Source organism: Amblyomma americanum, chromosome 1 (assembly GCF_052857255.1).
Source record: "Amblyomma americanum isolate KBUSLIRL-KWMA chromosome 1, ASM5285725v1, whole genome shotgun sequence".
NCBI lineage: Eukaryota > Metazoa > Arthropoda > Arachnida > Ixodida > Ixodidae > Amblyomma > Amblyomma americanum.
The window spans coordinates 369,928,795-369,937,151 of record NC_135497.1 but is presented as its reverse complement, the minus strand read 5'-3'; positions in this window follow the sequence as shown (position 1 = coordinate 369,937,151).

Here is an 8,357-nt window from a genome sequence, read left to right as displayed (position 1 = left end):
AATATGGACTTTATAGTGAAACCTAAAAGATTTGCTCTGCTGTCTAATAACAGTTAAAGGAACGTAATCATATAGGTCAAAGATGGCACATAGTTATTTTTTTTCAGATAACCCAGAAATTGCCTGGAGATCAAAGAAGTTAGAGTACATTTTCTCTGCTTAACACCGCCGATAAATTGCTGTCTCTCTCTCTGAAAGAATCTGAGAAAGAATATTATTGCACGAAATTGGAGCAACACATGATCCAGTGCATATACCCATGTTTTGCATGTACATTTTATGCCTAAAATAAAACGTTTTAGAGCAAAAGTGAAGCTTCGATATCGTCACGAAATTATCAACCCAGACTGCAGCTTCATTCTAGAAGGCTATTGCAGCATTTCTGTCGATGCAGGAAAAGACAAAATCCAATAAACAATTTCTTATGAGGGTTGCAATAGAACAAGTTAACGTCTACTGGGAAAATTCGTCCTGTGTGAGTGCTCTTTCTTAAAAACTGACTCTCGTGTCTATTGAGTTCATTGCAAACTGGTCATTGACATCAAATAAGTGTTTTTTTAAAATAAAACCGGTCAGTATCTGCCATAATGCGCTCTCACTAACAGTGCCACTCAAAGGAACACCTCATTTGTGCGTTTTGGCCGTAAAGAATACAAAGAGACTATCGCGCTTACTATCCTGATTACAGCACAACAAAACCACCGTCTTCGTCGGCTTGTAGCACCCGCCGAAAATATTTCTTTGAAGAAGGCCGCCAGCTTGTCTGAGGATGTTCTAGAACGTTTCCTGCCTTTTGTGACAGTCCTGATAATGCGTTCCCTCCCACCGTCTAAAGAGACCTTTCTTCATCGTCTACCTGCACTTTGTTAGCCACTTGTCGGTTCAAATCAAGGATGTGGTGAGCCGTGAATGCAAGGTTCAACACCTTCGGTCCTTTCTTCTGCATTGCGGCAGCATGCTCCGGAATACGTACATCGTCCAGGACCTGCAACTCACCGGGTCTTGCAGCATTTTGTCTCTTTTATTTCGGCAACTGTAGCAGGATAAAGCACCATAAGAAATCGGTCGCTTCTACCGCTCAGCAATTTGAACATTTCACTTTCGAATTGGCTTGTGATTTGAAGTCCTGAGCACAGCACACAACGCGGAGTCAGACCTGATAGAGCCGTACTTGACGCAATCGCTCAGATTGCAAAACCATATTGGTGTGCTTGGTACGCCCAAAAGATGGATTGACGATGGCTTGACGCGCTGTCCTGTGTCTTCTCGCTCTGCTCTACCGTCGGGCTGAAAAAGTCCCTGCAAAACAAAGTACCAAATCTAGGCTCATTGTGGTTCACAAATTGTAACTAAATGCTTGTCCTGTTCGTGTTTTGCCCGGCGCACACAGTGGATAACATTACCAAATATTGTCAGTTAAGGCAATGAAAACTATTCATGGGTGGCATACTTTCCGGTAACGAGTAAAAATGGCCCCAAACATAATTCGCTTAGTCGCAACTTCAAGTGTCATTAGGAAGCCTTTCAAATGACCCGACCCCTAAACTGAACCGAACCTTACATTTCTGCTTTTCGAAGCAAGGCAGCTTTCGTTAGCGCGACTTTCCTTCGTTCATAACCTCCTCCTGCAAGCATAGTTCACGAGCAGCATCCGCTAAGAATTACAGCTACTAGCATCCTCCGCGACTGCAGTGGCTTGGTAAAATGTTCCGAGAAATCGGCCTGTGGATACATCGCTGTAGCTTTCTCTACTCCTCGAGACCGCTGATAAGCAAAACGCACTGTTCCATTGGGTGAATAGCCAAGAAGTGGGCTAGAAACGCTCCGCCCATATTGCTGTCTACGACGAAGTTGAGCAGCTATAGCCGCGAGCGAGTGTCACGGTTCCGACAGCAAGGAGAGCGAAATAAAAAAAGTGGGAAAAATGCGCTCGATTTTGGGAAGGGAATTATAAAAAAAAACTTTACTCGTACGATGGCTAGGACCAACCACTTTTGCACTCCCCTCCAGGAGTCTCGGGCGGCACAATCATAGAATGGCGTTACCTTGAGCTCATTCAGAAGGATAATTGCGGGCCGTTGCTGAGCGACATTGCGTGACGGCAGTCGGTAGATGTGTATAGAATAATGAGCGTGAGGTTGGCGGGCAGATCGCGGCAGCTCTAAGAGCAATGACAAGCATTTCTGAATAACATGGCTACAGTGGAAGAAAAACTGAGATAGAAAGTAGTTTGATGCCGAACGCATTTTTGATGTGTTTTTTATATCTCAGGATGCCAGCGTCGATGCACAATTAACCGACGCAGCAATGCTGATGGAAAGTAGTTTGATGCCAAACGTATTTCTGATGTTTTTTTTATACCTCAGGATGCCAGCGTCTATGCACAAGTAACCGACGCAGCAATGCTGAATAAAGAAACCGCCGCTGTCCTGAGTTCCATCGACGACCCAGACGAGAAGTGCTTAATTGGCACAAAGGTGGAAATCTTTCCTCGGGCTGTAGTCGTGACCGTTTTCCACAACGACGACAACACGTGGGCGTTTTGACTGAGCGTTGTTTTCGCAATTTTGTGGCGGTTGTGAATTAGCTGGGAAAACTTGTGCAATAAAAATTAGCACAAATCGAACGCCCTTAAAATGAGACCAGTTTTCTTTTTTTTTTGCAGCGATGAGCAGACAACATAGGAGTAGGCTCACTGAAGGTATGCTTTGATCGAGACTAAATGTTACGCCGCGCGAAATTAGAGGGAGAAATGGAAGTTTCGCGCAGCTAATGGCGCTAAATACGCGAGTATTTTTTTTCCTTTTTACTGGTCCGAGACCAGATGGGTTGCAAGAAAAATAGGATTCGACGATATTCTGTAAACAATGCTGGGCGTCTGGCATATATTGACATCTTTCCGAGGAGCCATAGAGCTCGTTTGAAACTTATCGCTCTTCAGCTGCTGTGCGTCTACCGTTGTGATATCGACGCTGGCGCTGTTAAATGCGCCCAAACAGTAATGGATCTGCCCCACCTGCAGACATATTACCCAGAATTATCGTTGTGCTTGGTCCCATCGTGTAGGGCTCATCATCGTGCCGGGCCCAGCTCTTAGAGCCGATATGACAGCGCTTGAGACTGAGATAGCTTTCGGCTGCAGTTATCACAAGTATAACAACTGACTAGCGAATGTTTGAAGGAGACAACTTGGTGGCATCTCTGCATGCTCGGTGCCGACTGATTATAACTGTTGCAGGTTTGCTTTGGCTACCAATATGAAATATTCTAAGTCTGTGGAAGTCTGAGTGACTGATCTTACAGAGAATCGCTGTACGCTTTGCAAGAAAAAAATACAACTTTGCGTTCTGAGATCGCACTAGGCCGAACGGCTTCTCTTTTCTTTTGACCACCTGAAGGAATTTAACGTCCACCGTATCCTAACTGCTCAAGTGTTTCTTTTTATTTCGCTCTCATTTAAATGCAGCTACCGCTGCTCGCAGTCAAGCTATGAAGTTTGTATTCTGCAGTGTAACGTCATAGCTTTTGAATCACCGCGGCGGATCCATGTCTGACTCCATAACAAAGAAAGCAGATTACATTTGTTCGCCTAACGAGGAACGAATAAGCCATTCAGGAAAACATTTAAAGGGGAAGATTTACGCCTATAGGTGTTCTCAGGTGTGAAAGTTATAAGGAACATTTTTTTTATATGACAGCCATCCAGGGGTGGATCCTGCATCTGAAAACCAGTCACTCCTAAATCCGTCACGCCTTAAGCCGTCCTACGGTCGGGAAATTTGGGGCAAAGCGTCGCACAGAAGTAACGGGAAATGACGGTCGCTCGTTCAGGACCTGAGTTGCTTTTCGAAAATCACTTCATCGGACCACGGAGCTGCCTTGAAAGTGAGTCCTCTGTGGTCCCAGCCACTGCAAGCCCATTCAGGCGAGGAACCCGCAGCTGCCAGCACACCGCATTCACCGAACCCCTGGCGAACACCTTTGCGCCTCTGTCACCTGTGTGAGCGGTGTTGCAGTATATCAGGGACGACAAAACTAACCACATCGCACGGCTGGGAAGACGCTTAGTGAGCTGCTCTTTTTGACTCAGCATGCTCACCTGAGGTCACTCTACAAGCATGAAAGTCTCAAAAAAAATTCTGGGTATTTGCGTAGGATATTATATGTATTAAAAAGCCAGAACATTTACTTATCTAACGCTAGCGTTTCTTCGTTAATCTCTTTTGCTTGCGCCTCACGACAGAATGCCGAATTCTTTCCGTATTGCCTGTTTTTTGTTATTTACACCACAGTTCAGTGCCTGTCTCTTAAATCGTTCTATGTGTGGGGCAGCGAACCTTACCGCCAGTGTGCACCCCTTAATATTTTTATTCTTTAATTTGATTTTTAGGGGCCTCAATAACCGTGTTTACTGCTTCAACCTTACTTCAGCGGCATCGGGAGACTTCCTCTTCAGAATTTGCGTAGGTAGGCAGACACCGTTGCACGCCCAGTCTTTAATTGTTCTGCCAGGCCAACAATTAGGTGGTGCGATAGCGAACTCCGGCGATTTATTTGTTGTTTTTTGTTTTTTGTTAGGCGCCTCCCGAATTTCACACCTCGCTTTTCTTTGCTCGCTGCCATGAGGCGATCATACATGTGTCGGGCTTTGATCGGGAGCCTTTCACTTATCATTATACCGCGAGCAATATGTCACTGAGTCGACTGCTTTAAAGGAATACTTTTCGAGCTGTCGGGCGATTAATAAGAGCAGTACGCGCATCAGCAGTAGTCGCGGCCGTTGAATTTCCAGGGATTGCCACACATTATATATTTGTCACATTGTGTTCCTCCGCTGGCCGCAGTTAGCTTTTTTGAGTTGCACATTCGATATGCACCTTAATATCAGTTGTAAGTGGCCTTCCACGTTACAAGGAAGCCGCACGATGGTTCTCCCAAGGTGTAACTGCAGCCAAATCACGGCTGTGTAGAAGACGGCGCCAGCTGGGGATAGTAATAAAGTGGGAAATAAAAACGCGATAAAGAGAACGTGACCTAAAGTTCGACTCTGGTCAATATTGACGATTTGAATGCAAGTCATCAATTTGTGAATGTTTTCTGTTATAAGTCTGTTGCATCTCCTTCGTCTAACCACAAAACGTTCTATTCAGTAGGAAGGAGATGAATATACACTATTCGCTTCTTTGGTAGCTGTGCCGATGAATTATGCAAAATGCACAAATGCCCATGAGATCAGGACACAGGTCTCAAGTTGGAACGGCTACCATCACAAGAACGCCTGTAAAGAGATGGGCGGTTGAAGGATTTTAGTGCTTGTACAGATGAGCAGTAATTCAATGTTGCGGGAAATGACTATAAAGGTAATCAGTATGTATGCACATAACCAGAACAAGGAAGCAAACAGCTTCAAAGGCCTGGTAAAAACGCCAGAGAGTAGCGCAGGATAAATTCAATTGAAGAATGGCAAACTTTGGAAATGTGGAGAAAATGAACAAGTCAGGTACCTCAGGAGACAGTGCACTGCTGTTTGAAGCGAGATCAAGGTGTCTTAGAACGAGAAACAAGAGGAAATTTAACCAGGATGTGCTTAATGTGGTAAATTTGTAGAAACAAATGAACATATTCTATTAGAATGTGGCAGTATCCATTTAGATGTCGCTACAGACATAGTCCCTCTCCATGAGAATGGAAGGTTTAGCGACGATAAAGTTAATAGGAAGGAATCTGCGATACGCTTTCGAGGCTTAAATACAGGGCAGTGACGTAAAGCTACGCGATTAGGGTTCAAAATTCGAACTGAGCAAAAGTGACAAATTTTTATTTTTTCGTTATAGTATGAATTTCTGGGTTGCACTTGTGAACTGGAAGCATTGGTTTTATGAACATAAATAAAAATGAACGACAAAGCGCCGGTGCCACCTTACTTTAAGATCATCCGAACACGCAAACGCACCCACATACACGGACACAAACACCTACATACATACATACATACATACATACATACATACATACATACATACATACATACATACATACATACATACATACATACATACATACATACATACATACATACATACATACATACATACATACATACATACATACATACATACATACATACATACATACATACATACATACATACATACATACATACATACATGCATGCATACATACATACATACATACATACATACATACATACATACATACATACATACATACATACATACATACATACATAAATACATACATACATGCATACATACATACATACATACATACATACATACATACATACATACATACATACATACATACTGTAAGGGAAGACTTCAAGGGAGACGTTTATTCCAGCCCGCTGGCAAAGACGTGCTCCCAGCGAACAGCACCAAGCGATGACGATGGGAATGTACAGTGCATGAAAAGAGGTTGAAGTCGCAGCCAGAGAGGCGACGACGACGAAAGCGCATAAAATGCTCAAACTAACTACCCGCGCTGTCAGAAGCGGCCAGCCTGGCCTAGATTAGTCCGATGCAAAGCGCCGAATGAAAGGCTTCAGTCGGGAAACGGACAATTTCAGTCCCGCGGTAACGGCGGTCCGGGGGAGGATCAACAGGGGTGACGCAGTAGTTCACTGGTGAAGTTTGGTTGAGCATCAAGTAGGGACCAACGAAACGAGACTGAAACTTGTCACAAAGACCAGGCGTCCGCAGAGGGGTAGAAAGCAAGACTTTGTCTCCAGGGTTGAACGACACAACGCGGTGCGTCATGGCGTAGTGACTCTTGCGATCCTCCTGGCAGGCGTGAGTGTTCAGGCGAGCAAGGTGGCGGCATCGGACCACGCGGGAGAGAAATTGTTTCGGGGAGAGACGGTGAGGAGCTCGCAGGCGTCGAGAAGGGTAGTGGGAGAACGGTCGTACACGAGGAAAAACGGGGAGTAACCAGTGGTTCGTTGCAACGCGGAATTCTAGGCAAAAGTGACGAAAGGAAGGACTGCGTCCCAATTCCGGTGGTCAGGTTCGACGTACATAGCAATCATATCTGAGATGGTGCGATGGAACCGCTCTCTAAGACCATTGGTCTGGGGATGGTAGCTGGACGTCATCTTGTGAAGTGTAGAAGAAGCTTGCAGAACTTCGACAACAACGGTGGAAAGGAACGTGCGGCCGCGGTCACTGAGAGGCATCTGAGGGGTGCCATGGCGGAGCACGATTGATTGGAGAAAGAAGGAGGCAACTTCGGGCGCCGAGCCATCAGGCAAGGCTGCTGTCTCGGTGTAGCGTGTGAGATGGTCGATGGCAGTGACTATCCATCGATTACCTCGTGTAGTGCGAGGAAGCGGGCCATACAAGTCGATGCCGACGACGGCGAACGGCATGGCGGGGCATGGTAGAGGCTGCAGATGTCCAGCAGCAGGTGAAGTCGCCTGTTTTCGGCGCTGGCAGAGCGGGCAAGATGCGACGTATTTAGCGACGCTGGAGGAAAGGCCAAGCCAGAAGAAACGGCTCTTGACGTGGTCATACGTTTTGTGAAAACCTAAGTGACCGGCTGTCGCGTCATCGTGGAGGGCCTCCGAAATACGGGAGCGAAGGGTACGTGGCACCACGGGAACCCAGTGGGTGCCATCAGGGCAGTAAACGTAGCGGCAGAGCACATCATTTTCGAGTTTGAACTGGCCAAGCTGCCGACGCAACCGAGCGGTAAGAGGGTAGGAAGCTCCCGTGAGACTTTAGATTAGGGAGCGGCAATACGCATCGTTGCGTTGGTTCGATGCAAGGTCGTTTAAATCGTCAGATGCGACGCAGGGGAGTGCGGCGAAATGCTAAAGAGCTGGCGACGATGAGGAGGCGCTGTGAGATGTGGAAGGTGGAGTTGAAGACAGACACGAAGAGTCCAGAAGAGGGCAACGAGAAAGAGCATCGGCGTCTCGGTGTGTTCGACCGGACTTGTAGGTGACGTCAAAACGGTATTCTTGGAGACGAAGAACCCAGAGGCCAAGGCGGCCAGTCAAGTTTTTCAGGCTAGACAACCAGCATAAAGCGTGATGGTCTCTAATGACCGTGAAGTGGCGACCGTAAAGGTAGGGGCGAAGTTTATGCACTGCCCAAACGACGGCAAGACATTCCTGCTCAGTGATAGTGTAGTTACTTTCGGCAGGTGTCAGAGTGCGGCTGGCGAACACAATAACTCTTTCGCGGGAAGCAGTATCACGCTGCAGAACAGCACCAAGGCCGTGGCCGCTAGCGTCAGTGTGTAGGATGGTTGGAGCAGCATCGTCGAAATGGCCAAGGACAGGGTCGGAGGTGAGAGCTTGCTTTAAGGCTTGAAAAACACTTTCGCATTGCTCA